We start from the raw sequence: 26327 nt of genomic DNA on the forward strand, positions 1-26327 counted from the left end.
CTAATTGAGTCAATTATTTTTTTTTTGTTACACAAATTTTCTATCATTACCACAAGTTCCTTGGATTAACTAATTTTAAAATACGTATGTTATAATTATCACTAATTTGCATTTTCAGCGCACTCTCGTTTTTTTAACGAGGTATCGTTAGAACAATATATGGATATTGTTCCATTCTTCTTTTTTTATATATGTCACAATCATAATAGAAAATCATAAGCTTTTTATTTTTTTTTTTTTATTATTATTTTATTAAACTATTATATTTACATTTTTTTTGTACTATGTGATTCTTAATTTATTTAGAGATTAGATTGGATATATAATAATCTTCACAGCTAAGATAAGTTTTTTTTTAACAAATTTAATTATTTAGAGAACTATAATTAAATTTACAAGGAAAATTGGAAAAACCTTAGGTATTAAAATTACTAAAAATAAAACTTAGACTAGAACTTAGAACTACCTATAACTAAATGACAACCTAAGGTTGAAAAAGATTTCTAATTAGATTATTTGATGAATTTTCTAAATTCATGTTAAATTTTTCTTTTATTTTTAAGATATTTTTCTGAATGGTATCAATGCCAGCCCTATGATGCAATTTTATAGTAGAGTAGAAAAACGGTAAATTTAGCATCATCTTTAAAATTTTATTTTGCTTAATTTGCAATTTGGAAATGTGTGTTTTAGCACAGTCACCCCATACCGGAGCACCATATAGTAAAATTGATTGAAATATTAATTTCATAATTAATAATTTATTAGATACAGACAAACTAGAATTTCGATTTATGAAAGGGTAAAGTATTTTTATGTACTTATCAGCTTTATCGTTCATATAATTTATATGCTGCATGAAAGTAAGCCTTGAATCAAGAATTATACCTAAATATTTTATCGATTGAATCCAGTCTATGCGGCAGTTTTTCAAGCGCAACTTATTTAGTGGTTTATAACAATTTTTCCGCTTTCTAGTGAAACACATAGCACACGTCTTTTGGGCATTTATTGAAATTCTCCACCTGGCAAAGTAATTATGTAATGTATCTAAAGCACGTTGCAAAACAGTTTCAATTTCCAGTCCAAGAGCACCCGCACACAAGACCGAAGTATCGTCAGCAAAAATTGACGTCATACAACCCGTTAGGTTGGGAATGTCAGACGTATACACATTGTACAACAAGGGACCCAAAACGGATCCCTGGGGAACACCTGCTGGAACAGTAAAAAGCTCAGACATAAATTTACCTATATGTACCCTAAATTTTTTGTTTATTAGATAACTATTTAAGATTTTAATTAAATATAAAGGAAAACCTAACATGTATAGCTTATAAATAAGTCCGTCGTGCCATACGCAATCAAAAGCAGCCTCAATATCTAAAGTAACCATACCAACACTTTTTTTATCATCTAAACTATTTTTAATAAAATTCTTTATTCTCGTTAAGGGATGTAGAGTGTTGTGTCCAGTCCTGAAACCAAATTGAACGTCAGGGAAAATATTATTTCGGTCTATAAATTCAGATAAGCGAGTTTTTATAATTTTTTCAAAGACTTTTGACAAATTGCTTAACAGACTAATTGGCCTATAATTTTGGGGGAGGTTGGGAGCCCTATTTGGTTTCAATATGGCAATAATTTTAGCCTCTTTCCACCTATCCGGAAAGTAACCCAATCTCAGGCAAGAAGTAAATATAAATGCAAGATGTTTAATAAAACAATTGGGAAAAGATTTAATACATTTATTTGAAATTTTATCAATACCAGATGAAGTCTTACATTTAAGACTTCCAATGACATCTCTAACTTCAAGAGTAGTAATACAATCCTGCGCAGATAACATAACTTCAGAGTCATCCAGTGTGGATACATAAGACTTAACCGTGTTTGTAAAAACTAAATCACCAATGTCAGTGGCCTGCTTGTGCCTAGATTCGAACTGCTGTCCAATAATATTAGCTTTTTCAGAGCACGTAACATATTTAGTACCATTAACTAATAATGGGGGAATAATACTATTTTTATTTTTAATTATTTTGCAAACGCGCCAAAAGGGTTTAGAGTTTTTACCTAAAGTTTTTAATAATCCATTCCACCTAATATTTCTATACTCACTAATTTTATTTTTAATAATATCATTTAAATAAGCAACCTGGGCCTTAAAAAGAAGGGCTCTAGTACGAAACCATTTCCTTCTAATACTATTTCTTATAGCGATGAGTTGCAAAATGTGGTTCGGAAGCGAATTGCAGCGCAACCCGACGGCCTTTTTTGGAATAGCCAAATCAATGGCTTGTGCTAACGCACCGTAAGTATGCGACAAAATGTTATCAATTTCATGTGTATAGGTAAACGTTTGAGCCACAATATTAGAGAAATTTTCCTTGAGGTAATTCGTAAATATAGACCAGTCAGCATTTCTATAATCCAAATGGCAATTGTCGTCAAAAACATGTTTTTTATTTATTTTTATTTTTACAGCAAGATGACCAGAATAAAGTTCATTCACTACAACAGGACTAGAAATATAATCTTCAGCATTAGTCAAAAATATATCCAGAGTAGAAGGATTAGCCCTAGAGTTAGTAGGGATATAAGTCGGATCATCAGGATATAAAATTTTAAATTTATCAAGTTCCAAGAGTTCCTTAAGTATATTACCATAAGAGTTTGCCCTTAAGCAGCCCCATAATTTGTGACGCGAATTAAAATCACCACCTACAACGAATTTACCTGGACATCTAGAGAATTTCAATAAATCAGCCTTGAACATTTTTTTTATGTGATTAAATTTATTACTATTAATATTTAATGAATCATTGCAATTTAATTTTAAACATCTAGCCGTATTTCCGGGGACATATACCGAAAACAACTTGACTGAATCACCACCACTGAAAGATATTTCAACTCCTAAATTTTCAATAACATGAGTTTCATAAACTGGCAACAACACATGATTAATATTTTTTTGAATAATAATGGCGACCCCACCACCCCTACTGTGTGTGCGATCATTCCTGTAAATAATAAAATTAGGATTACTTACTTTAATACCTGAAACAAGCCAAGTTTCATTAATAAGGGCAACGTGGACACCATTCAAAATCATAAAATTAAAAAATTCTAAAGATTTGTTTTGAAATGATTGAGCATTCCAAATTATTACATTCAATTCATTGAGATTATTTAGCATTATTACCATACAAATATTTAAATACAAGTTGTGTTATAACATTAAATTGTTGCTCCCTGTTACTGCAACTACGTAATTTATTTAATAATTCTGACATTAATTCATTTATTTCAGTAATAGAGAACAAGTTATTATTAGCATTGTTAGTATAAGTAAATGACATGTTACCATTAGTAGTAATATTATTGTTATCAGAAGTTTTATTATAAATACTACTATTAGAATGATCTCTGAATTTTGTCCAGGTATTCGCTTGATAACAGTTGTTGTTTTGTTGATTGATGTTATTACTTGCATTCATTAGGTTACCGGGAAAAAGTTTACAAGAAATATCATTAGCATGATGTTTATTTCCGCAATTAGCACATTTGATATTATCTTTATTAGGACAGTCCATTGATTTATGGCTTTGTGCACAATAAGCACAGAATGTTTTGATATGGCAGTGAGTAGCACCATGCCCAAACATCTGGCAATTATAACATTGGGTAATTTTATTAATATTTTTTCTTTTATATTCCCAGCGTACTTTATGATGCTGGATATAGCAAAATTCACTTTTTAATTGTTGTAAAGTTATTGATTTATTCTCAAAATAAACAACATATAAAATAATTTTAGTATTGAACCTAGTTACTTTTTCAATAAGTTTAACATCAACACATTTGAGTTGTAAGTCACATAATATATTTTTAATTTCAGTTGTTGTTGTTTTATCTAGGCCTGACAAAATTGCTTTGAAAGGCCTATCATTTTTTTTTTCCATATGAAAAAAATTCACAGCTATTTTCTTTAAGTGCAGCACATGTTTTTAAATATGATTCATCAGAATTTAAGAATATTTTAATTCCAATTGAAATTTTTTTAACATAGTAATCATTAATTTTTAAATTTAACATTAGATTATGCACAAAGTTAGGTAATTTTTTTAATAGCGTAATTGGTGGTATTTTGATTTTTTGAGCATTATTTTCATTTTTATAAGTGTCCATATTAGGTGATTCATCATCACGTACTTGAGCTGGCAAAATTTGCCAATAGTTATCATTTTTATTTGATGTTTTCACATCTATTGTATGGATATTAGAGCCTTTAACACGCGGCATCTTAATATGCTTGACGTGTTTAACATCTGAATCGGACGATAAACCACGTTTTCGACCAATTATTACTTTTTATTTTTTTTTTTTTTTTTTCTTATTTCTTTTTGTGTTTATGTTTTTTGATTTATTATCAATAGACAAGTGCACTCAATGCGAACAGAGAGAGAACAAGCTTTTTATTTATAAAATTTTAATTGACATTCGATAAATATGAATGAATATATGCATATACCAACTACAACAAATTTCTTTTAATTTGTTTTAGGAATGGTTTGCCGGAGAAGAACCTAATATGTATTGGCTACCAGCTTTTTATTTCCCCCAAGGATTTTTAACAGCAGCTCAACAGAATTATTCGAGAAAACACGGGGTATCGATAGATCTTCTTACTTTTGATTTTGAAGTTTTAAATGTAAATCAAGATATTGCAAACACCTCAGAAGAAGGTATAGTGGTGTATGGTTTGTTTTTAGAGGGAGCACGTTGGAACTCCAAATTAAGGTGTTTAGATGAGTGTTTATATCGAGAAAAAATTCAACAAATGCCCTGTATTTGGATCAAATCCATTAAAAAACGTAATTCTCTTGAAAAAAATGTTTTCATTTGCCCTCTATACAAAACTGGTGCTAGAAAAGGTGTTTTGTCGACAGCTGGTCACAGTACAAATTTTGTCGTTGCTTTTTTACTTAACTGCGGGGCAACGGTCCCATACTCACACTGGATTTTGAGAAGCACTGCTTTACTGTGTCAACTGAATTTTTAAACAATTCTTTACATTAATTAAGCTGCACATTGAAACATATGGGTAAATTGTTGAGATATATTAAAAACAATATATTTTCCTCTTAAATACTTATAAACATTATAAAATGTTAGATTTTTTTTGCGTAATACATACATATATTGAAATAATTAATTGTTTTATTTATGCTGAACTGAAGTTTCCACTTTTTTCTTGAAAACTATTTTCTACAAAAGATCCTACGGTTTTGATGCTAAACCACAAGGTAATTTGAATTTTTTGGCCACATGAACGTCACTTCGAGACCCTGGACGAATTTAGGTACTGCGTTCGTGTGGAGTTGTGTGGCTTCGAGAGAAACCACATTTCCATCTTTTTTCCTGCATCTCAACTAATAGTCTCAAGTCTGAACGATCGATTCCGATCAGCTCCTTCTTCTTAGGAGGCAAAGTGTACCTGTGGTTGACCATGTGTCTATAAGAAAATATATGTATAATTAACGTCTGCATACTTAATAATATAATTTTACTGCTAATTCATATAATGTTGATCATATTTCTTAAGTGGGCCATTAGTTCACAATCTAATAACGGACTGACTTAATTACCGATTTGTAATTTTAGCAGAATTTAAAGATAGTGAAAAACGAAATAAATTGATACCAATTCAAGCTTAAATAATCTGAAATTGTCCAAAATTGGGGAGACGCCACAAACCTCTTTGATTACGTCAAATTTGGCACTGAACAGCGAGACCAAGCAATGAGTTCCCAAAATCCCAGATCTACTTTTCGGTACCATATTCTCAGTGTTTCAACCTAATTTCAAGCGAAGTAGAGTATTCGGGAATGCTCCAAGCTTTGCCAGAAGGCTGGTAAAATGCTTCGTCTCCCAGTTTTGATGGTTAAAAGAGCCTCCATCGAGGTCCTTGCACAAGTCTCAAGAACATGCATAAATGGGATGCAACTCAGGTGTAATATCCGTGTTAGTACCGCCATCTTCCACCAAAAAACGGAAAAGTAGGTGACCGTTGGCCTGATGATGGTGGTATAGGTTTAAGAGACCATATTTGGCTTGAATCCTGAGGCTTTGCCGCATAGCTTCGTGAACGGCCATAGAGCCTTTGGATTGCTGGTTGACTATGCTTCCAATAGAAACGAGACGTAAACTGAATTTCCGTCATGTGATGGAAAGTAAGAGGGACAAAGGTCGGCATGGGTCCTCGGCAGTCTCACATTTTCCTAACATGTGAAGCTGAAAATGCTAGGAAATGCCCTCTGAAAACATCACCTCTGCCAACGAATCCGACTCTCACCTCCTAGAAGGTAGGTAACATAGTTATCTGCCGGTTGTCTCCTGGGCAACTTAATTAGTAAGGCTGATGAGAGCGGGTGAAAGCGAGTACTCGGCCCTTAATCCGCTGGGGCTGGCGATAAATCCAGAAGCATCTGACCTAAAATAGGCGGCTCCCTGGTCTGCGTCTGATCCCTGAGGGACGGCAGTTTTTGAATCCTGGCAGTAGGTATAAAATGCTGAATTTAATCACTTGTGCAATGGACAAAAAAAAAGGATTTAGTACCTCAGGTGGTAATTCAACTACGTTGGAGAATTCACCCTCTTCGGGGATCGGCTCTACGGATTCTGGGGAGAGCCATTTATTGCATTTGATTGATCCGTTCAGGAGTAAAGTGAGAACCCGGCATTCACCACCTACATCTGATGGGCGGATTTTAGAAAAGAATAAATATATGTAAGGTGGACTACCGAACACTCAAGCTCCACAGACCAAGGAGAATATAAACATGAGTAAAGCTCAAGCCAAAAAAAGTGATGATCAGAATGCTGACAATCATAAAAGGATTAGCCAACTAGAACAGCTCTGTGTGGCTTTGAAAAACGAGGTTCTTCAACTGAGGGCTGAGAATTAGAAGCTAAAGAAAGAGAAACATGGGCAAATTACAAACAATAAGTCAAATGAGAGTAGTCATAAAGAAAAAGATGTTGCACCACAAGTAAAAAAAGAAAAGCGGTCCAGTAAAAAAGGAAAAGTGAAATCATCTCCGGAAGTGGTTCAGGTAACGATCAACGCTGAGAAAGCGGATGTTCCTGATTCTAAAAGTCGAGGCGATGTCACGAAAAACTCTAGGCCGCCTCCAGTTGTCATAAGTAATGTGGTTGACTATAATCAAATAGAGCCAACATTGCAAAATAAGAACATCCATTATAAGGTTAAAATGATGAATAACAATCAATTTAAGCTTATTGTAAATTCCGAAATGGACTACAGTAATCTTACCAGAGCCATGAATGGATCTGGACTAGAATGACATACCTATGAAAACAAACAGGCCAGACCAATAAAAGTCATGGTAAGAAATCTTCATCCCAGTTGTAAACCGGAATATATAAAGGAAGACCTAAGCTCTAGGGGTTACAAGATCTTAGATGTAACCAATAAAATTTAAAAAATAAAAGAAAATGGGAAAAACATTATGGTGCCTCTACCGCTGTTTATGTCAACATTCTCAAATGAAGAGGAGATGAAAAAAATTTATGAAATCGATCACATAAACAGGATAAAAGTTAGGATAGAGGCACTTCGAAAGGATAGGACCATTCCGCAGTGTAAAAGGTGTCAAAAGTATGGGCATACACAAAAATTTTTCCAGAGAGAACCGAATTGTGTTAAATGTGCAGGCAGGCACTTAACATTAGATTGTAGTAAGTCAAAGAGTACTGTAGCAAAGTGTTCCAATTGCTTGAAGGCCCACCCAGCAAACTATAGGGAATGTCTTGTAGCTAAGGAAGTGCAAAAACGTAGAAATAAGAACAGCAGAAGTTGAAGAATTCTGAAGGGCCACCGAGGCAATTCACCTCGAGAATAGTCTCAAAAGATGTAACATACAGGGATGTCTCCAAACGAAAAGTGATGGCGGTGGCACGAGCAATAAAGCAAGGGCCAGTGACGTGAATATTTTGTATAAAATGCAAAATATGATGCAGAACATGCTAGATATGATGGACAAAATCTCTCAGAGATTGAGCATTTTAGAGAGCGAAGGGGAAAACGATGATTATGATCTTAACTCCGATCATTCGGTGGCTATTCTTGAACTTAAGGAAAATATAGTTATGAAAAGAGCGAAACCTGCGCTGACAAATGGAACTACAGATTGGTCAAAATTTCGCTTAGAAATTGAACGACAAATAGATCTAAGGATAAGAACGACCCAGCACATAGATGAGGAGTCCGAAAACTTTGCTAAAATTTCAAAATTAGTGTTATTAGAAGGGGGGGCATTAACTATCGCGCACATATACTAGCAAAAGCAAGACGAAGGAGGCGGGCGAGAACGAGGTGACAGCAAACGGGTGATCCTACTGATAAAACCAGATATAATCGTGAATCGCAGCAACTAAGATGCTGTATTAGAAAATGCAAAGAGTATTCGATTGCTGATTATGCTCAAAATTTGACGGCGTGTGAGAAAACCAATTACTCACTGTGGAGGGCAACAAAGAACCTGAAGCAACTTATCAAACATCCCGCTCCTATTAACAACAAAGATGGAACGCGGGTAAAAACTGATAAGGACAAGCCAAATGCGTTTGCGGATCATTTGGCCGATATATTCTGGCCGCATTTTAGCCAGGGCGTGTATGAAAATGAGTAATCTGCTTTTGTTGGGGATAGCGTGACTATTCCAATTGTCAGGGAAAGAAATGTTATAGAGAAATCAGGACTCTTAAACCTAAAAAGACACCAGGATTTGACCTAATAACGGCCGATATTTTGAAAGAATTACCCAAAGGGGGTATAACGATGCCTACGCGCCTAATAAATGCGTGTGTAAGGTTCAATTACATGCCTAAAATTTGGAAAGTTGCAGAGATAATCATGCTGCACAAACCTGGTAAACCTATAGACAGGACGACTTTTTATAGACCAATCTCATTGTCGCCGATGATTTCAAAAACTGCTAGAGAAACTTTTATTGAGAAGACTTCAGCCTATAATTGAAAGTAAAAGGTTAATCCCGAATATTCAATTTGGTTTTCGCCGGAACCACTCAACCATAATTTTTGAATTAAGATATCAGTTCATTTACCGAAGCTCGTTTGAATTTAAAACTATAACGCTTTATTACATTTTCAACTTTTTATTATAAATTTCAACTTTAATATTACTAAATTATACCACTTCTAATTTCGTACATTTACAGTTTTATCTTTCACAAAGTATTGAACTATCCCAAGTAACAATTTTTATCTCATAAGATTCTTGTAGAGCTATATTAAGAGTTTTTCAAGAATATTACTCTTATAATTTCAGTCGTGTAGAACACTAAAAGACCCTAATGAGATCTTTATAAGAGCAAAAGAGCGCAATTACTAGAGTTGTTAATTCTTGTAATGAGAGTTACATGTAGGCTCCCATTAAAAGAGTTTTTAAAGCATATAACTCTCATACTAGTTTTGGTATACGAAAATTCTCACAAGCCATTTATAATAGTGTTACTAGAAAGAAAAAGCAATACTTTATAGAATAAATATGTCGGTCTTACTTCGAACTTTATAGAAAATATATCTATTCCGCTCTTAATAATTTTTAATAAATTTTTTAACAAAAACGAAACAAAATATACATACGTTTACGTATATGATATGTAATCAATAAATATTTCTATTCAAAAACTTAATATCATAAAATTATAAATATGGGAAATTAAAATAATTTTTTTGCCATTATTATAAATCAAAAAGTTCTCGCATTAAAATTTTATTGATAAAAGTTGATATTGTACTTAAAATAATTAAAATTTAAAAAATTTTTATGCATATTTTTTAGCCAAATGATATCTTATTTCTTTCTTTTACATAAATTTTAAAATTTAAGAATTGTTAAACAAAAAATAAATATACTAATATGCATTAATTCCAACTAAAGCTTTATTGTATTCAATAAAAACTATAATTTTGAATTTCATTAACTTCAATTTAATAATTTCTGTACAATAAATATTTTTCAGACTTCTTTCCAAAAAAAAAGAATTCTCAGTCTTATTAGTGTTAAAATTTAGATAAAGAAAAATGACTATACTAAAATGGCCGTAGTTTTGCTATAAGAATAGCAGAATTTTTAACACTATAAGTGCTAAGTATTATTATAAGAACCTAAGTATTATTATAAGAAAATTAAGATTAAAAAAAAACTATGAGAGTATTGGAGTGTGATATGAGAGTTTTATGAGAGATTTGGTAAATTTTTTAGGGTATTACTCTTGAAAGTTGTTACTTGGGATATTGCGAAGTTCTAACGAAAATCTTTTAATTGTTGCAGTCATCATAATAAATAGTTAATAAGTCACATTCAAAATTTTTTATAGAATGTTAATATCGTCATTAATCAATTTTAATATAATGATGAACATTGGTGATTTTAGAGGTTAGCCAAAAATTCCAAAAAATTAACACAAGCGGTAACCCCAATGTAACAAACAATAGATCAAAACATTTGATTTGTCATATTTTTATTTTTATTATAGTTCAAGTTTTGTAAGAGTCAGTTTTGATCCATCTACAACTGTGTTAATCTTCTTTTTATTTACTTATAGGTTATTTATTAAAACAAAGTAGACGTCGATTTTAAAAATTTTATTAAATTAATATATTAGAGCGATAAAGTTAGTAAATTATGTTAACAGAAAATTAATAATTTTTTAATAACTTAATGAAGTGCACATATATAACATACAAAAAATATTGTAAAAAACATTATTGTCGTATTAAATTATTATTTTAGCCTAGATGAAGATTTGAAATTAAATCGAACATGTTGGACATGTTTACTGAAATTCTATATCCTTGAAGACAGAAAGCTAAAATTTCATATGTATATAGATCATACAAGAAATTTATTTTTCTAGAAAATTTTTACCTTTAAAATTCATAGTTCCTGAAAATACCATTTTTACCGTCCGCATTGCATACAATAAGGGAGATCATGTAATGGCAACATATTTTTCTTATCGATTTTTCGGTGTGAACGCATTTCTCCACAGTAGGGAAGCGTAAATAAACTATTTTTAGAGATGTGTCGGTGTGTGCACGTGTATCTCAAGTTCAGCTAAACCGATTTTCATTAAATTTTATATGTAAGTTTATTTTGGCTATGTCACAGATTGTTCAACTTTTGGGATATATCAAGCCTAGGGAAATGACTTTTTTTGCGGGCCAATTTCGAATCTTTCTGTATATAGAGAGAAATAATCAACCAGTTTTCTTGAAATTTAATATTTGAATTAGGAGTATTAAAACAATGAATCTATAAACTTTTTGGAAAGATCAGAGACCGGAAACTAAACTGGGCCGGATTTTACGTTTTTTATCATATCTGCGGAACCAGTTAATAGAATTTCTTGAAATTTGATATTTGAACTCTGGTTGCTACGGAAACTAATAGCCGATACTAACAGCCGAAATTCGGATGGCACAAAGCTATCTGACGTTCTAAAATTTAAGAGAAAGTATTTAAAAAGTATTTTTATAATCTTCTGTAACACTTTTACCTAACTGGACAGTACATATTGCGGTCGGTTATGTGCTGAACACATCAGATTTTTTAATTTTTTATTACAGCGAAATCGTAAGTATTATTCAGATTTTGCAAAGACAGAAAAAGTAGTAACTGACTTCTTCTGCTGCAGCATACCAAATCGGAACTTTAAAATAACAAAATGGCAGTTAAAATGTTATCTAGAAACCGTTTTTACCGTTTTTGAAATTTTATTTTTAATATCGTTTTTCTTCTGGACCTCAAATTCTAGAAGCCTGAAATTTTAGCAGCTTTTAAACATAAAAGCAAAATTTTTTCCACCTCCACCCACTCTTATCGCCTCCTTGAATTTGTAAAATTTGAGTTTTTGACGCCTTATATTTCCAAAAATGCAAGAATATCCAAATATCTATAAATGCGGAAACGGTAAATACCATGCCATTAAAAAATATAATTATTTTTCTTAACTCAAGCAACTAACCCTTAAATTCGAGCATTATGTTAACTCCACTTTTAATTTTTTTCTTGTTTCATTGCAAAGATTGCATCCACTAAAACATTTTTGTACATGCAAATTGAAGTAATTTTAATAATGTAGTTACATAACCAAAAAAATTTTAAAAGCAGTATTTTCACTTGTTAAAAGTAGTATATTATAAACCATTAGTTTAACTCAACTTTATTTTAATATTAAATACTTCACTATTCAACTCAACAATTGTATTATGAACGCTTTCGTTTTTATACTTTTAAGCATTGAACATATTTACAGTCTATATCTTTTTGTTTTTCTAATTGAGTCAATTATTTTTTTTTTGTTACACAAATTTTCTCTCATTACCACAAGTTCCTTGGATTAACTAATTTTAAAATACGTATGTTATAATTATCACTAATTTGCATTTTCAGCGCACTCTCGGTTTTTTAACGAGGTATCGTTAGAACAATATATGGATATTGTTCCATTCTTCTTTTTTTATATGTCACAATCATAATAGAAAATCATAAGCTTTTTATTTATAAAATTTTAATTGACATTCGATAAATATGAATGAATATATGCATATACCAACTACAACAAATTTCTTTTAATTTGTTTTAGGAATGGTTTGCCGGAGAAGAACCTAATATGTATTGGCTACCAGCTTTTTATTTCCCCCAAGGATTTTTAACAGCAGCTCAACAGAATTATTCGAGAAAACACGGGGTATCGATAGATCTTCTTACTTTTGATTTTGAAGTTTTAAATGTAAATCAAGATATTACAAATACCTCAGAAGAAGGTATAGTGGTGTATGGTTTGTTTTTAGAGGGAGCACGTTGGAACTCCAAATTAAGGTGTTTAGATGAGTGTTTATATCGAGAAAAAATTCAACAAATGCCCTGTATTTGGATCAAATCCATTAAAAAACGTAATTCTCTTGAAAAAAATGTTTTCATTTGCCCTCTATACAAAACTGGTGCTAGAAAAGGTGTTTTGTCGACAGCTGGTCACAGTACAAATTTTGTCGTTGCTTTTTTACTTAACTGCGGGGCAACGGTCCCATACTCACACTGGATTTTGAGAAGCACTGCTTTACTGTGTCAACTGAATTTTTAAACAATTCTTTACATTAATTAAGCTGCACATTGAAACATATGGGTAAATTGTTGAGACATATTAAAAACAATACATTTTCCTCCTAAATACTTATAAACATTATAAAATATTAGATTTTTTTGCGTAATATACATACATATATTGAAATAATTAATTGTTTTATTTATGCTGAACTGAAGTTTCTTTTTTCTTGGAAACTATTTTCTACAAAAGATCCTACGGTTTTGATGCTAAACCACAAGGTAATTTGAATTTTTTGGCCACATGAACGTCACTTCGAGACCCTGGACGAATTTAGGTACTGCGTTCGTGTGGAGTTGTGTGGCTTCGAGAGAAACCACATTTCCATCTTTTTTCCTGCATCTCAACTAATAGTCTCAAGTCTGAACGATCGATTCCGATCAGCTCCTTCTTCTTAGGAGGCAAAGTGTACCTGTGGTTGACCATGTGTCTATAAGAAAATATATGTATAATTAACGTCTGCATACTTAATAATATAATTTTACTGCTAATTCATATAATGTTGATCATATTTCTTAAGTGGGCCATTAGTTCACAATCTAATAACGGATTGACTTAATTACCGATTTGTAATTTTAGCAGAATTTAAAGATAGTGAAAAACGAAATAAATTGATACCAATTCAAGCTTAAATAATCTGAAATTGTCCAAAATTGGGGAGACGCCACAAACCTCTTTGATTACGTCAAATTTGGCACTGAACAGCGATACCAAGACCAAGCAATGAGCTCCCAAAATCCCAGATCTACTTTTCGGTACCATATTCTCAGTGTTTCAACAGAGTATTCGGGAATGCTCCAAGCTTTGCCAGAAGGCTGGTAAAATGCTTCGTCTCCCAGTTTTGATGGTTAAAAGAGCCTCCATCGAGGTCCTTGCACAAGTCTCAAGAACATGCATAAATGGGATGCAACTCAGGTGTAATATCCGTGTTAGTACCGCCATCTTCCACCAAAAAACGGAAAAGTAGGTGACCGTTGGCCTGATGGTGGTGGTATAGGTTTAAAAGACCATATTTGGCTTGAATCCTGAGGCTTTGTCGTATAGCTTCGTGAACGGCCATAGAGCCTTTGGATTGCTTTCTATGCTTCCAATAGAAACGAGACGTAAACTGAATTTCCGTCATGTGATGGAAAGTAAGAGGGACAAAGGTCGGCATGAGTCCTCGGCAGTCTCACATTTTCCTAACATGTGAAGCTGAAAATGCTAGGAAATGCCCTCTGAAAACATCACCTCTGCCAACGAATCCGACTCTCACCTCCTAGAAGGTAGGTAACATAGTTATCTGCCGGTTGTCTCCTGGGCAACTTAATTAGTAAGGCTGACGAGAGCGGGTGAAAGCGAGTACTCGGCCCTTAATTCGCTGGGGCTGGCGATAAATCCAGAAGCATCTGACCTAAAATAGGCGGCTCCCTGGTCTGCGTCTGATCCCTGAGGGACGGCAGTTTTTGAATCCTGGCAGTAGGTATAAAATGCTGAATTTAATCACTTGTGCAATGGACAAAACAAAAGGATTTAGTACCTCAGGTGGTAATTCAACTACGTTGGAGAATTCACCCTCTTCGGGGATCGGCTCTACGGATTCTGGGGAGAGCCATTTATTGCATTTGATTGATCCGTTCAGGAGTAGCGTGAGAACCCGGCATTCACCACCTACATCTGATGGGCGGATTTTAGAAAAGAATAAATATATGTAAGGTGGACTACCGAACACTCAAGCTCCACAGACCAAGGAGAATATAAACATGAGTAAAGCTCAAGCCAAAAAAAGTGATGATCAGAATGCTGACAATCATAAAAGGATTAGCCAACTAGAACAGCTCTGTGTGGCTTTGAAAAACGAGGTTCTTCAACTGAGGGCTGAGAATTAGAAGCTAAAGAAAGAGAAACATGGGCAAATTACAAACAATAAGTCAAATGAGAGTAGTCATAAAGAAAAAGATGTTGCACCACAAGTAAAAAAAGAAAAGCGGTCCAGTAAAAAAGGAAAAGTGAAATCATCTCCGGAAGTGGTTCAGGTAACGATCAACGCTGAGAAAGCGGATGTTCCTGATTCTAAAAGTCGAGGCGATGTCACGAAAAACTCTAGGCCGCCTCCAGTTGTCATAAGTAATGTGGTTGACTATAATCAAATAGAGTCAACATTGCAAAATAAGAACATCCATTATAAGGTTAAAATGATGAATAACAATCAATTTAAGCTTATTGTAAATTCCGAAATGGACTACAGTAATCTTACCAGAGCCATGAATGGATCTGGACTAGAATGACATACCTATGAAAACAAACAGGCCAGACCAATAAAAGTCATGGTAAGAAATCTTCATCCCAGTTGTAAACCGGAATATATAAAGGAAGACCTAAGCTCTAGGGGTTACAAGATCTTAGATGTAACCAATAAAATTTAAAAAATAAAAGAAAATGGGAAAAACATTATGGTGCCTCTACCGCTGTTTATGTCAACATTCTCAAATGAAGAGGAGATGAAAAAAATTTATGAAATCGATCACATAAACAGGATAAAAGTTAGGATAGAGGCACTTCGAAAGGATAGGACCATTCCGCAGTGTAAAAGGTGTCAAAAGTATGGGCATACACAAAAATTTTTCCAGAGAGAACCGAATTGTGTTAAATGTGCAGGCAGGCACTTAACATCAGATTGTAGTAAGTCAAAGAGTACTGTAGCAAAGTGTTCCAATTGCTTGAAGGCCCACCCAGCAAACTATAGGGAATGTCTTGTAGCTAAGGAAGTGCAAAAACGTAGAAATAAGAACAGCAGAAGTTGAAGAATTCTGAAGGGCCACCGAGGCAATTCACCTCGAGAATAGTCTCAAAAGATGTAACATACAGGGATGTCTCCAAACGAAAAGTGATGGCGGTGGCACGAGCAATAAAGCAAGGGCCAGTGACGTGAATATTTTGTATAAAATGCAAAATATGATGCAGAACATGCTAGATATGATGGACAAAATCTCTCAGAGATTGAGCATTTTAGAGAGCGAAGGGGAAAACGATGACTATGATCTTAACTCCGATCATTCGGTGGCTATTCTTGAACTTAAGGAAAATATAGTTATGAAAAGAGCGAAACCTGCGCTGACAAATGGAACTACAGATTGGTCAAAATTTCGCTTAGAAATTGAACGACAAATAGATCTAAGGATAAGAACGACCCAGCACATAGATGAGGAGTCCGGAAACTTTGCTAAAATTATTCAAAATGCGGCTTGAGCTAGTTTCAAAATTAATGTTATTAGAAGGGGGGGCATTAACTATCGCCCACATATACGAGCAAAAGCAAGACGAAGGAGGCGGGCGAGAACGAGGTGACAGCAAACGGGTGATCCTACTGATAAAACCAGATATAATCGTGAATCGCAGCAACTAAGATGCTGTATTAGAAAATGCAAAGAGCATTCGATTGCTGATTATGCTCAAAATTTGACGGCGTGTGAGAAAACCAATTACTCACTGTGGAGGGCAACAAAGAACCTGAAGCAACTTATCAAACATCCCGCTCCTATTAACAACAAAGATGGAACGCGGGTAAAAACTGATAAGGACAAGCCAAATGCGTTTGCGGATCATTTGGCCGATATATTCTGGCCGCATTTCAGCCAGGGCGTGTATGAAAATGAGTAATCTGCTTTTGTTGGGGATAGCGTGACTATTCCAATTGTCAGGGAAAGAAATGTTATAGAGAAATCAGGACTCTTAAACCTAAAAAGACACCAGGATTTGACCTAATAACGGCCGATATTTTGAAAGAATTACCCAAAGGGGGTATAACGATGCCTACGCGCCTAATAAATGCGTGTGTAAGGTTCAATTACATGCCTAAAATTTGGAAAGTTGCAGAGATAATCATGCTGCACAAACCTGGTAAACCTATAGACAGGACGACTTTTTATAGACCAATCTCATTGTCGCCGATGATTTCAAAAACTGCTAGAGAAACTTTTATTGAGAAGACTTCAGCCTATAATTGAAAGTAAAAGGTTAATCCCGAATATTCAATTTGGTTTTCGCCGGAACCACTCAACCATAGATCAGATTAATAGAATAACTAACCTAATGGAAAATTCACTGGAAGAAAAAACAGTATATTCTATCATATTTTTGGACGTAGCCCAGACCTTCGATAAGGTTTGGCATTGTGAATTAATAAAAAAACTTAGGCGATTACTACCAAGGCAGTATGCTGACCTGCTCGAATCTTACCTGACTAATAGAGTATTTCGAGTTAAACAGAAAGAGGAGTACTCTTCGCTTAGGGATATCAGGTCGGGTACCACAGGGGAGTATGTTGGGCCCGATATTATACTTGCTATACAAGTGTAATATTCCTGAATCGAAAGGAGTGACAACAGCTACATTTGCTCATGATACAGCAGTTATCGCAATAGGACGAAATGAAAATGAATCTACACAAAAATTGCAAAGGGCAGTGATGAGATCTCAAAATGGACTAGAAAGTGGAATATAAAACTTAACGAGCTGAAATCAGTACACGTAAATTTCACTAATAGGAAAATTGGCAATTTATTTTCGGTTCGAATAAATGGCGTCTTGGTTCCGTCCGCAAACAGGGCGAAGTATTTATGAATCACGTTGGACACGAAGCTCAAATGGAAGGAGCACATAAAGAAAAAGAGATATCAACTAGAGGTGGAATACAGAAAGTTTGAATGGCTTTTGGGGAGGCGTTCTAAATTGACAATATACAACAAAGTTTTGATATATAATCAAATATTTAAGCCTGTTTGGGCTTACGGTATTCAGTTATGAGGCTGCGCTGCGCAAACTTATATCCAATCTACACAAAGATTTCAAAATAGAGTATTACGGGACATTGTAAACGCCCCTTGGTATGTCCGTAATGCCGATATACACAGGGATCTCACGATCCTAAGTGTCACAGACGAAATTAAAAAGCAAGCAGCCAATCATGAAATGCGTTTATCCAATCATGTCAACATCGAGGCTTAAACGTACTAGACCTCTCGAGCTAGTTTAAAGTTTTTTATCTGGAACAATGAGTGCTTAGTACGCTATTGTGCCAGATCAAAAACTGGTAAATAATCAAAAAAGTTGGACCAAAGTTAATGGTTAGTCGTTTACCACTAGTTCTATAGTTTATTTTGAGGAGGGTGTTTTTTAATGGACTGAAGTTCCACACTACTGCTTTTCGTCTGGCAGTGTCTTTCGACATTTTTCATCCTTTTTCATTCTCGGTAAAAAACAAAGAAAAAACAAAAAAAAAATATGATGGAAAGTGCAACCACAGTCTTACTAGTGGATTTTGTGTTAAAAGCACTCTGCGCGCTTTCAGGCAAGTGCACATAGTCAAAAACCTCCTGCCTACTATCACTGGTGACATATGCAATCATTAAAGACTTAGAAAAACAACACCTGTAACAACTCAAGCAAAAACCTGAAGTAACCACCTACTCTCGCAAAAGCAAAACAATAAAGGACCTGCCTTTTTTTGTCTGAGATAGCAGTTGCTGATGACAAAATGTTAAACTGCTAAAAATGGCCAACCCAGAGGTTGCGGCGCTTGACTCGCAAATCATCAAAAAAGAGAACGTTCTGCCATTTCTGAGCAAAAAAAGACACTAGCTGCGGTTTAGTATCTACTGGAAGAAGCCCGTAAATTCCTTTATAAAGTGAAGATAATGAAAAAATTAATGCTATTAAGGATAACGCCAACCTTAGTAGTCAGGGGAGTTCCAGATTGGAACGTTCTTAAGCTGCTGCTGCGGAGGAATATCCATGCTATGTTATTATTTTTATTGTCTACATCTATATTTTTTGTTTATGGTACCAAAAATGCCCAGACCCAAAACACACCAGAATGGTACCATAAGAGCTCAGTACTCACAGGTGCCGGTCCCTCGGGATTCCGTCCGTATTCCTTTCCTTTTTCATAATATATACTGGTTTTTATTAATTTTTATTTATACAGTAACATTTTTGTTGAATAATTTCCAAACCGCTTCAAATTCCAACATAAAATATAAGATTGCTATTACTTTTATCATTTTAACAAGTAAATGTACCCTTTTTTTCAGCGTGTGGAAAGTTAAATTTTAAATAATTAACTTGAAAATCGAAACCGCAAACAATAAGGCGGTTTACTACAGATCCAACACGAAAACTGTAACTTGACGGTGCTCTTAAAAACCGCCTTTATTAACGTTGATCCGTGAGCTATTTGAGAATCTATAACCAAGCTTGTGATGGGGGACCTTTTAGTCCAGAGAACTATTATGAACTACTTACGTTCTGATGATGGGGACAACCTGACAGAGCATACCTCAGTGTGCTTCTAGCTGTATTCCGATGTTTCAGCTGGGGGTGTGTTAATGTTTAATCGTTTAAAAATAAGTTTAAATTCAAATACATTAATTTTAATAAATGAAATCTATATTTATTTGCTGAATACCTTATAACAAAATCAATAGCTATTTTTAATTTTAACATTTTCAACTACATTTTATTTTAGTTATTTATATAAATTTTTCTTTGTTTAGTAATTTTTACATGTTGCTTTTGAATTTTATTTACTCGTATATATTTTATTGTTTCACTTCATATTTTATTTTACACGCTAATTTTAAAATTTTATTAAATTTTTTTTTTTTCAAAGTTTCAAAAAAAACTCATTTCAAAAAATTTTATTTTATTTATATGTTTAATCTTATTTTTACCGATCGTAATGTGTAAACAATAGGTAGGTTATGTGATGACAACAAATTTTGCATATCGAGTTTTCGTTGGGAACGTACTGCTCCATAGTAGGGAAGTGTAAATAAACTATTTTTAGCAACCTGTCGGTCTGTCAGTCTGTCGGTCTGTCGGTCTGTGTTTGCACGCGTGTATCTCAAGTTCGGCTGAACCGATTTTGTTGAAATCTTATATGTAAGTTTATTTCCACCATGGCACGGATTGGTATATATCAGGCCTAGGGAACTGCACTTTTTAGCGGGCCTGTTTTACATTTTTGAATATTTTGAAGAAAATATTCAACCGATTTACTTGAAATTTTATATATAAGCTTTGCTCGAACGTCCGCAAAAATTCCTAACTTTCGAAAGAAATCAGATGTCAGCAACTGGACGTTTACTACAGGCCAAAAATACATTTTTGCGTATATCAAGAGAAATAATCAACCAATTTCATTGAAATTTAATATTTAAATTCTTCGTATTGAAACAATGAACATAAAAATTTTTTTAAAAGATCGGGGCTCAAAAACCGATCTGCGGGTCGATTTTACATTTTTCACCATATCTACGGAACTGATTGATGGAATTTCTTGAAATTTGATATTTGAGTGCTGCTTGTTACCGAAACTAACTGGCGAGCATTTCAAGAAATTCAGATAGCACAAAGCGAAACTCTACTAAGAGCCAAATTTACATTTTTCTAGGTATGTTAACTATAAGCTTACTAATGTCCTAAAAATTGGAAAGAAGTATTTAACAGACATTTTTATAATATTCTGTAACACTTTCATTTAACTAGACAATACACAATGCGGTCGGTTATGTGCTGACCACATCAGGTTTTTTTCTAATACCGCCGGATGATTTTCTATTCCTGACCTATCTTCATTATCCATAGTGCCAGTTAGAAATTTTAATGCATTGCCAGCTATATTAATTAAGCCTCGTTTGCTTATATGATGGGGGACTATGCTGTCAAACTCTGATTTTAGTTTTGTTAACTTATGATTTAAGAGGTTAAAAGTGTTAGTATTTTCATGCAGTTTAATTATGTTAGTTTCTAATTTAGTGATAGTTTCTTCATATTTTGAGAAATCAATTATGTGCAATATTCTTTTATAACTATGTATTATTTAAATTCTGTATAATTTTAAATTCTGTATTTTAATTTTCATGAAGTAATATGTAGCCATTGCCTTTAGATTTTAATTATTCCTGAAAAAAAATTACAGTTATTAAACTGAAAAGATAATTACTTTTGATATTTAAATCTCTTTTTAAATTGGCTTTTATACCTGAGCAAGGTTTCTTTGCTAATTTTAACATGAGTTTCGTCGGATTCAACAATATCAACTTTTTTACCGACCGTATTGTGTATACAATAGGTAGGTTATGTGATGGCAACAAATTTTGCATATCGAGTTTTCGGTGGGAACGTACTTCTCCATAGTAGGGATGTGTAAACAAGCTATTTTTAGCAACCTGTCGGTCTGTCGGTCTATCTGTCTGTTGGCCTGTCGGTCAGTTGGGCTGTGTGTGGACGCGTGTATCTCAAGTTCGGGTGAGCCGATTTTGATGAAATTTTATATGTAAGTTTATTTTAACCATGGCACGGATTGATCAACTTTTGATATATATCAGGCCTCGGGAACTGCACTTTTTAGCGGGCCTGTTTTAGATTTTTGAACATTTAAAAGAAAATATTCAACCGATTTACTTGAAATTTCATATATAAGCTCAGCTCGACCGTCCGCGAAAATTCCTATGTTTTGGAAGAAATCAGGCATCGGCAAGTAGATGTTTATTATGCGCCTAATATACTTTTTTGTGTATATGAAGAGAAATAATGAACCAATTTCATTGAAACTTAATATTTGAATTCCTTGTATTAAAACAATGAACATGTAAATTTTTTGGAAAGATCAGGCTCGAAATCTAATTTGAAAGAAATATTTAACAGACATTTTTATAATATTCTTTAACACTTTCATTTAACTAGACAATACACAATGCGGTCGGCTATGTGCTGACAACATCAGATTTTTGTGATATGGTTGAAGTTTTGTAACTCTGTTTAATTTTAAGTAGTCAGAGGGTTGCTCTAATTTTCTTTTGAGGTTTAATTTGTTAATGACTTTTTCTTTTGTTTTATTAATTTTTCTTGATATTAAAGAAAAATCCTCTGGTTTTATTAAAACATTAACAAAATCTATGGGTCTTTTTCCAGTTGATGAATGAATAATTTCATTATAAGTTTTAACTATTTGAATTATTGGGTCGACATCGTTGGGAATACCTTGTTCTTTTTCTATAACTTCAAAAACCCTTAGGTGTTCGTTTAAGGTGCTATGAAAACGTTCGACGTCGGCATTACTACTTTTATTGTTTGGAGTAGAAAAATGAATTTGCATACCCTCATTATCTTAAAAGTTTTTAAAATTTAAACTAGTAAAACCTTTTTCTCTATCAGTAACAATTTGTTCCGGTTTACCACAAGAGGAGATATACTGCATTAAAGCAGTTTTTAAATCATTCCAATTTCGTGAGCTTAAGGGGATTACTTGCGCATGTTTTGTAAATTTGTCAATTAGAGTCAGATATGGTTTACCTTTTTTATGGAACCAAATATCCATGTGTACAATTTGTAGAGGTCTTTCAGTTGTTTCAGTAATTTTAAAAGATAGTTTTAACGGATGTCGTTCATATTTCGCGATACTACAAATATGACAGTTATTAATTATTTTTTGTATTTCGATTTTTAATTTAGGACAATAAATTTCACTTTCAAGATTTGAATACACGTCATTAATACCTCTATGGTTCGTTTTAATTTGTTGGTTCAGTATTCTTTCATGTATTTCACTTCTATTTGACACATCTTTTAATAGTGACGAAAATTTGTTTAATTTTAAGTTTTTATTTTTTGAAAAATACTTTAAATAAGTGTGTTTTCAAAAGCATTATAAACTAAAATATCGTCGATCATTACTCCCACGATTCCTTTAGTTGGAATGTGTTTTTTAAATACGTCCACAAAAAAGTTTTCCTCCGGATTTATAGAAACAAGTGTTTTTCTTGTTCTACCATTATTTTTTTTTATGTGCGACGAATTAGAGTTGCCGACACTAATAATAATTTGTGTTTTAAAAAAGTTTAGTGTGGAAAATGAAATTGGGATGTATTCAGAATTATCTTCATCAGCAGAATATATTGGCATCAGTTGATCGCATTTCATTATCGTTTGAAATAGGAAAGTCATTGTCTTTTGAATTCGAATTGTGTAGTGTACTTTCATTTAAAAGAATTTTTGCACGTGAAAGTGCGTCTGCCACTTTGTTTTCTTTACCACTCAGATATTCGATGTCAAAATTAAATTCTTCCAATTTAATTTTTCATCTTTGTAGCTTCGAGTTTGGTTCTTTTAAATTATGAAGCCACTGAAGTGGTTTATGATCTGTCCTTATGGTAAATTTACCACCAAAGAGATATGGGCGGAAGGATTTCGTTGCCCAAATTATTGCTAACTATTCTTTTTTAATTGTAGAGTATTTATATTTGTGCTCATTTAGTGTGCGAGTTATATGTACTCCTCATCCAAATTTAAGTATCACAAATTCTATTGAAAATCTTTCAAAAAAAATTCGTTTCCCACGAATTTTTAAATGAAAGAAAGTCAATCGCCACTATAAGTGGTCAACAACAACAAAATCAAAATCTTGATTTTGATGATGAAGTATTTTTAGAACAACTATGTAAATGTGAGAAATCTGTTGAACAATAATAATAACAACAACAACAAATGCAATAGTAAAATAGTTTTTTTATCATAAACCATATAGTGTAAAGTTACTTATGGAAATGTTTTTATTATAAGAAATAGGATCTTTTTAACAAACGCCTAAACAAGAAAATAATAATATAGATTTTTTTATTAACCATTAATTTGAAATTGATTATTTAAAAGAATAGAATAGAAAACGATAATACGATAAATAGTAAGGTAATTGAAGAGCAACAAAAAGTAGTACAAAAGTTAGAGCATAAAACAGAAGATGGCTCTGACTGTGGTATTTTTAATAATGAAAGCGCTGAAACGTAGACATGGTAGACGACGGGAACTGTACCTTAACGATGGCTACTGTACACTCTGCAACTGAAGAATTGCTACATCATATTCCTATAAAGTAGGAAATAGTTAATAAACATAAAAGTCAAATAATAATAACGAACAATAAAAGTGTAGAACAGGAAAATATATTAGGTCGACAGATTCTCTATATTGCCGAATATGATTTTGACAACTTAGATGAAATTCTAAAGGGATTTGTGAAAAAAGGTAAAACAGGAATTTTCTCGGAACTTTCTGATAATCGTTATAACGTAGTACAGGAGAAACTTATTTTCTAGTGATAACAGTATAAAGTTTGTTAAATGTTCTTTTAGAGCACAGGAGTTGAATACAGAAGTGGAAGCAGTAAAACAAATATCTCTTTACCATGTGAGAGAGAGCTTACACTCTGGGATTCAAGAAACTTATAACAATATAAAATACAAGGTGTATTACCCAAATTTGTTAGAGTTAGTTCAAATGGTAATAAATCAATGTGATTTGTGCCAGAAAGTCAAATATGACAGAAGACCTATAAAACAAAAGTTTAGGCTGACAGAAACTGCTAATGATATTGACGACATAATACATATTGACACTTATACAATAATGGAAAATGATTTTTTGACTGTTATTGACAAGTTTTCCAAATTCGGTGCCGCCTATCACTTACCAAATAAAAATTAATTAACATTAATTGACAAATTAGAAGGTCATTTTAGTAAATTTGGAAAGCCAAATAAAATAGTTGCCGACAATGAATTCAAGGCAATTCACATACAAGAGTTTTTACAAAATGAGGAAATCAGTTTACATCTGACTAAACCTAATAATAACATTGGTAATAGTGATGTGGAGCGATTCCACAGTTCAATAGCCGAGAAATTTAGAATTTTAAAATTATCTACAAAAATTAAGTCAGTACAGAGATTGCTACAGCAATCCATTCGCAGCTATAACTCTGGATCTCATTCGACAATAAAAAATATTCCTAGTGATGTTCAAAATCGGACTGTAGATTTTGACAGTGTAAGGGATAATTTAGCAAAAATAAAACTGAAAACTACACAGAAATTTAATAAAGATAGGGAAAGCTATCGCGAAACGAGTTCAATCGGATTTATTAAAAACTATGAAGCCGTAAGACATAAGGAACAACCCAAATTTAAAACGCATAAGTTGCAAAATATACACGTTTCAAATATTAAAAGACCTTTAAAATTTTCAGGATAGACAAGACATAGAAAACCATTTTAAAACTTTAGACGAAAATACTCACAAAACAATTTCTACAGTAAATAATCAAATCAAAATTAATAATCAATTCGAAAAAGATTACGAAATAATAAAGGATTCTATTGAAAATGACAGAATTTTGTTGAAAATAGATTAAATTCCATTAAGGAACCTCTTATTCACCAAAATTTATATTTTGACTTGCTACTTAAAATTCAATTTCTCAAAGATAAAATCGGGCATATTCAGGACAATATAGCTTCGGCTAGACATAGATTTTTACAAATTACAGCAAATTAGATTAGGTGTTACAAAATTTCAAAATAATACACTCTTATTTGCCATTAAGGTTCCTAAACATTTATGTTTAATTAAAAACTATTATACCGATGCCAAATAAAAATTTTAAAGAAATAGACTATCCTACTGAAACTATATTTGTATTTGAAAATGTAATTTATGAATATCAAAATTTTAAAACTCTAAATGAATTGAGTGCTAGTAAGCACTGTGTATTTAAAAATCATTGTAAATTAATAACAAATTATAATACTGAAATTTTCGAAATAGATGAAGAAACTATTATTGTAAAAAATGCTAATAAAATAAAACTTATTCAAACTTATGATAACAGAAATATTATTTTAACCAGAAATATTTTAGTTCACTTTAAAACTTTAAAAAGTTTGAAGAAAAAATCAGTTTTAATGAATTATTTTTAGAAAATATAAAAAATAATGAAACATTGAAGAATTAAAATATCAGAAGAATTTTTCTTATGGTCTTATGTAAGTATAATTGTAGTAATTATTATATTACTATTAATTGTATTTGTTGTTATTAACCAATTTAAAATTAAAATATTTAAAAGAATTTAGGAGAATTCTTCTCTGAAGGAGGGAGAAGTTATATATACTCCTCATCCAAATTTAAGTGTCACAAACTGTATTGAAAATCTTTCAAAAAAAATTCGTTTCCCACGAATTTATAAATGAAAGAAACTCAATCGCCACTATAAATGGTCAACAACAA

Source organism: Condylostylus longicornis, unplaced genomic scaffold (assembly GCF_029603195.1).
Source record: "Condylostylus longicornis isolate FDR11 unplaced genomic scaffold, ASM2960319v2 ptg000052l, whole genome shotgun sequence".
Lineage (NCBI taxonomy): Eukaryota > Metazoa > Arthropoda > Insecta > Diptera > Dolichopodidae > Condylostylus > Condylostylus longicornis.